General features: G+C 38.6%; 1 protein-coding gene across 1 annotated transcript in view; it reads right to left on the minus strand.

The window, feature by feature from the left end:
• LOC141563111 (uncharacterized) overlaps positions 1 to 5,420 on the minus strand; it is an 87,846-nt gene extending 82,426 nt beyond the window's left edge. Inside the window, exons 1-2 of the mRNA XM_074303744.1 lie at positions 5,258 to 5,420; positions 2,545 to 2,653 (exon numbers count right to left, since the gene is read on the minus strand). The gene's annotated coding sequence lies outside the window, so the exon portion shown is untranslated. The remainder of the gene's footprint in view (positions 1 to 2,544; positions 2,654 to 5,257) is intronic.
• Positions 5,421 to 6,000: the final 580 nt, after the last annotated feature.

Here is a 6,000-nt window from a genome sequence, read left to right on the forward strand (position 1 = left end):
GTGTGTTATGATGGGGATTTCTTTCAAGTGTGGTTTGGATTAGATGGTCTCTGAGATTGGGGAAGGGAAGGAAGGGAGCAAATATATAGCATCTAGTATGTGCTAGGCACTGTGCTAAGCACTATTGTTTCAAACCAATATCATTTTATCCTCACAACAACCTTATTTCTACAATTGAGGAAAATGCGGCAAATAGTAGTTAAGTGACTTGCTAAAGCCTACAAAGCCAGTAAGCATCTGAGGCCACAATTGAACTCAGGTCCTCCTGATTCCAGACCCAATGCTCCACCAGCTATCTGAAAGAATTGTAAAGTCCCTTACAACATTTAATGATTTTATTGTTGATAAGATCAGTAAGAGAGAAACAGAGAAACGGTCAGATACAGTCAAATTCCCACACATTCCTAATCTAATCCTTTAAACTCTGCCACAATCAACAAGTCAGTCTTTTTTCTCTTAGCATAGATTAAAGACCAATGAAAAAGGGCTCTGGGCTGCCTTCAACTAGAAAGACCTGTCCCAGATCTATGAGCACCTTTCTATGCTATGAAAACAAAGGTGAACTAGACAGATTTTCTCAGATACTTCTTGTACCACCTCCAGGAAATATTTTGGAAGGGAATTTCCAAGAATTGGGAGGAACTCACTAGTTGGCAGAATATCACAATCACTTCCATCAAGTCTTTGATGGACAGATGAAACTAGCTGCTGGGAATTTGGGGAGGCAGGAAGTCAAGACAGGGGACTTTCCAGTCTAGCTTTAAGGTAGGGCAGACATCAGCCAAACTCAGATCAACTCCCCAAACATAGAGGTTGTAAAACATTAATTCAATTAGAGAAAATAAATATTTATTGTCTAATGTATTCAAGGCTCTATGCTAGTCATTGAAAATACAAAGATGAATAAAACAAATGAAGTCTCCTGTAAACCTTAAGATAGAAAAACCATCTACTCTAAATCTGGTTTCAAAGGAAGGCTCTCCCTACTCTTTAGGGCAATAAACCTGCCCTAGAATTTGCCTAAGCCCAGGTCAAATTTATTAACAACCCCCACCTATATCTGAGAGAGCACATGGAAAATCCCAGCCAGACATAAAATCCCATGAGAGTCTCAAGCAGAGATAACAGAAAGAAAAGGGAGAGGAAGTTATTAAATTTCTTTAAAACCCTCATGAGTTTATGCTTTATGAATAATCAGATACAGTCACAGTAGGGGATGGAAGGAAACTGGATACATTATTTGCTTGGCTAGAATAAGTATTCCCTACTTCCTCCCTATATTTTTGGTAGGTTTAGGTGCAATCCTAATCCTATTGGCCTCTGAAAAATTCTCACTCTGGGCTCTGGAATCCTGATTTAATTCTGTGAAAGCAATCTGGTTGTAATTGGCCACCAAGTCCCATTTGGTCATTGTTTGAATCCTGATCGACTCTAACAATCTTTTTTTTTTTCTTTGACCAGAAACCCTGAAGATCTTCCCCTCCCAGATTTATTTATTTGAATTTTTGGGGGGACTAGGTTAAAAAGGAGATTCTTTGCCTCAATAGCTACTTAATTTTAGAATGAAAATTGAATAACTGAATGAATTCATCCTCAGTCAAACTAAATTGAAGACCTTAGCTTAAAAAGGCCAAAGTCTCTCATTTCATCCAGGGCCATCTCCAGTTGCCTTGATCTTTACCTTGCCACTAGATTTAGATGGCTTTGGAGGGGAAAGTGAGACAGGTGATCTTGCAAGCCTTCCCTCACTTAAATCTAATTCACTTGCTTGTCATAGCATCACCTTCCTGATGTCATGATCCCTTTCACCAACAGAAGACAAATAATAACAACTATCACCTCTGTGATTCTGTTGAAATGTCTTTGTTGCACAGATGGGGATATTGGGTACCAAGAAGTCAACTGGCTTGCCTGAGTTGTTTCTTAAGTTAGCAGTTGACACAGACAAAAATAAGGTACCCTGTGACCCACATTGCACTTTCAACATCCCTTCAAGAATGGAGACCCTTCATTTGGAATTTCAAAAGAATTTTGACTTGTCTATAGGGAAACTTCCTTTTTCCTTCCTGACTTTTTTTGCATTTGTCAATGCCCTAAAGGGAGGGAAATAGTTTGCAATATGTGTGTGTGTGTGTGTGTGTGTGTGTGTGTGTGTGTGTGGTGTGTGTGTGTATGTGTGTGTGTGTATAAATACACATACATACATATGTATGTATACACACACACACATACATATATACCCTTTAGCTTTTATTTTGCTCTTTTTATAGGCCCCACTTGATTACTTTCAGACTCCAGGTCACATTTGTATGGTAGCAAATTGCCACTTGCCATCAAATTGACAACTGCCCATCCATTCAGTGGAGGTGCAGAACAACTCATTCTGAGCTGTCTTCTTAGCCATAGAGTGGGGTGGGGTAGAAGGCCAGACAGGTCTCTTATGGTTCTCCTTTTCAAGGTTGTTGTATTTCCCTGGCAAAATCTGGACTAGAGCAAGGTTAGAGACAGCGAGGAAAAGAAAATGACTGGGTCTACCCAACTGACCTGCAATAGTGACCAGGGGGACAGAGAGAACAGTCACCTTCTTCCTTGAGGCCCAATGTGTCCTGGGAAGTGAAAGTTCCTTGGGGACATGGGGATGGTGACCATGTCCCTAGATGAAAGCAGAAGGGGGAAAAATAATGAGAATGAGAATGATAGCTAGCATTTATATAGTGCTTTAAAGTTTGCAAAGCACTTCATAAATATTATCTCATTATTATCCTTGAAAACCCCCCCTGAGGGGTTAGTGCTATTATTACCCTCATTTTATAAATAAGAAATTGAGATTGAGAGGTTCAATATTTGGCCTACACAACTAGTATATCTGAGGCCATATTTGAACTCAGATCTTTCTGACTCCAGAATATCCACTGTGCCACATAGCCAAAAATAAAAACATCAACAACAATAAACATTTTGAGTGTCTACTATGTGCCAGACACTGTGTTGAGGGGATGAGCCTATTAGCATATACAAACATAAATATAAAATGTATTTATACATAAACATAAATCCAGAGTAAATTCAGTATGGATATATAAACAGTACTAACAAGTAGGGAAATTGTGGAAGCCTTCTAGTAGCAGTGGGCATTTGAGCAGAGGTTTGAAGAAAGGAGTTCCAGGAGGCAGAGTGGAGGAGCGATAGCATTGTAGATCAGGGGACAGACAGCCTATACAAATTGTCCGAGGCTGGAGATGGAATATTCAATTGTGCTCATGGAAAAGCGAATATGTCACTTTGATCAGCTCTCTGGGTGGTAGCAGCCAGGGTCCTATGTTAGGAGATGCTCACCTCCAGGGAACCAGCCTACAGCATTGTGAGGGAGCAGCAATATCAGAGAAAAGTATCTATATTTAGACCAACAAAACTCACTGTTTTGGCTGGCTCTGAATGAAACTGACTTAAATAAGGTACAAGGGTTTCTGCTTTTGCTTTCTGTGTTTGTCATACCCTTCCTCCCAGATGGCCAGCATTTCAAACTACTCATCTTCTCATCAGAAATCTAAGATGCTGGCTATGGTGTGGTGGAAAGCATCACGAAATTTAACATTAGAGCTCCTGGTTTGGCATCCTAACTCTGCTATTTGTTACATATGTGATCTTAGACAAATCTTATCACCTTTGTATATCTTATTTTCATCAGTGTATGATGAGGACATTTGACTAGATGGATATTGAAATCTCTTCCTCCTCTGAATTCTATAAAGGCAAGTAATTATGTTTCTAGCTCCTTACTGTGAACCAGTTAGTATTATTCCTTCCAGGGATGTTTACATTTTAAATGATGGTTAACTGCTTGCCCTCAAATGAAACCAAATAAAATAATATTTGTAAAACCCTTAGCACAGTGTCTGGCACACAGTAGGTGCTTAATAAATATTTATTCATAACAGTTATTCTCAGCAAAACAAGAACTCAAAATAATTCTGAAGGACTTATGATAAAAAATGATTTTCATACAAGAGAAAGAATTGATAGTGTCTGAATGCAGATTGAAGCAGAGTGAAACTTTATTTTTCTTGAGGGTTTTTTTTCATGGCCTATGTTTTCTTTCACATGACTATTATGGAAATGTTTTGTCTGACTACAAATGTATATTGAATTGCTTGACTTCTCAATGAGGGGAAAGGGGGAGAAAAAAAGGGAGATAATCTGGAATTCAAAGTTTTAAAAATGAGTGTTGAAAATTGCTTTTACATATAACTGGGGAAAAATAAAATACAAAGTAAATGAAAAAGAAAATGTTTACTCACTTCTCTTGCCTAAATAAATTAATCTCTAATGATGGAATTGTAGGCATGAGTGGAGAGTTCAGGGATTTGTGGTGGGTAAAGAAGCCTTCTAATTATTTTTTCAAATCATTGTCTTATACTTGGCTACCTAGTTGTGTCTATATAGATAACACTTCTTGGGATATACAGACAGAGAGAGAGAGAGACAGACAGACAGACAGACAGACACAGAGACAGAGACAGGGAGAGACAAAGAGACACAGAGACACACAGAAAGAGACAGAGACAGAGATGAAAAGAAAACAGCTTGGTTCTGAAGTCCCATCCTAATTATGGCTATGATTCAACTAGACATTGGCAAAGTGCTTAATATAATGCAAGAAACTAGATTTTCTGACTCATTGTTTAAAATACATAGCAGAGACAGGGAAAAAAGATGTTTAGCACCAGCAAAGGCAGGGAAAGGGGTGGGTGCCAAGGGCACTATGAGCTTGAGGGGTCTGGGAGAATTATGCTTCCCCTATGAAAGATACATTCATCTTGTAGTAGAAATAGCTACTTATAGAAATCACAAATTAGTTTACTGGATATGAATTCAAATTAAGCACATTTAATACATATATTAACTAACTCACCAATCAGGACAAAATGTATTTCCAGGGAAATGGACTTTGGCATTACTTTCTTTGTTTAGGAGTGTTTGAGGGCATATCAAGAACTTAAAACTAGAGGGAAGCAAGAACTCAATCATCTCACTTTACAGATCAGGAAAGTTGAGTTCCAGAAAGAACTCACCCTAGGTCATACAGGTAACTAGTGGCAGAGCTGGAATTTCAATGAAGAAACTCTGGTTCCAAATCAAGGAGTCCTTTCTACAATACCATGATAATTCTTTTAAATGCTTTGCATTTTACTCTAGAGGCAATAGGGAACTGGTAAAAAGGTGAGACAAGATAACTGAAAGAGATTTCTGTACATACCAGCAGGACAGTAGGCATGTGCTGGGCACAACCTAGGCTCATTTGTACCATATTCTGGACAATAGAAGCCTGAAGGGCAAGAAAGGCAGCTGGCTGAGCCCTGGTTTGGTTGATATTGCCCTGGGGGACAAGGAGAAGGATGAGCTGCTCCTGACTGGCAGAAATGACCCTGAAAAGCAAACATGAGCCATGCATTTCTTGAGGCTTGGTGTTGAAAGGTGGAAGGTAGGTACTAAGGTTGGGTCCACAATGAATTTCATTTTTAAATTTTTATTGAAGCTTTTTTATTTTCAAAACATATGCATGAATAATTTTTCAACATTGACCCTTGCGTTGGCTTGTTTCCCAATTTCCCCTTCCTTCCCCCCACCCCTTCCCCTATATGGCAAATAATCCAATATGTGTTAAACATGTTAAAATACATGTTAAATCCAATATATGTATACATATTTATACAATTATCTTGCTACACAAGAAAAATCAGATCAAAAAGGAAAAAATGAGAAAGAAAACAAAATGTAAGCAAACAACAACAAAAAGAATGAAAATACTACATTGTTATCCACACCCAGTTCCCACAGTCCTCTCTCTGGGTACAGATGGCTCTCTTCATCACAAGATCATTGGAACTGGTCTGAATCATCTCAAACAATGCCTTTTCCAAGCTCAACAAACTTCACATAGTAGGGCCTACAATGACTCATGATGATAATGCGTGATAAGAATAGGAAAGTCTTAGGGAG

The sequence above is a fragment of the Sminthopsis crassicaudata genome, chromosome 3, assembly GCF_048593235.1.
Source record: "Sminthopsis crassicaudata isolate SCR6 chromosome 3, ASM4859323v1, whole genome shotgun sequence".
Taxonomy (NCBI): Eukaryota; Metazoa; Chordata; class Mammalia; order Dasyuromorphia; family Dasyuridae; genus Sminthopsis; species Sminthopsis crassicaudata.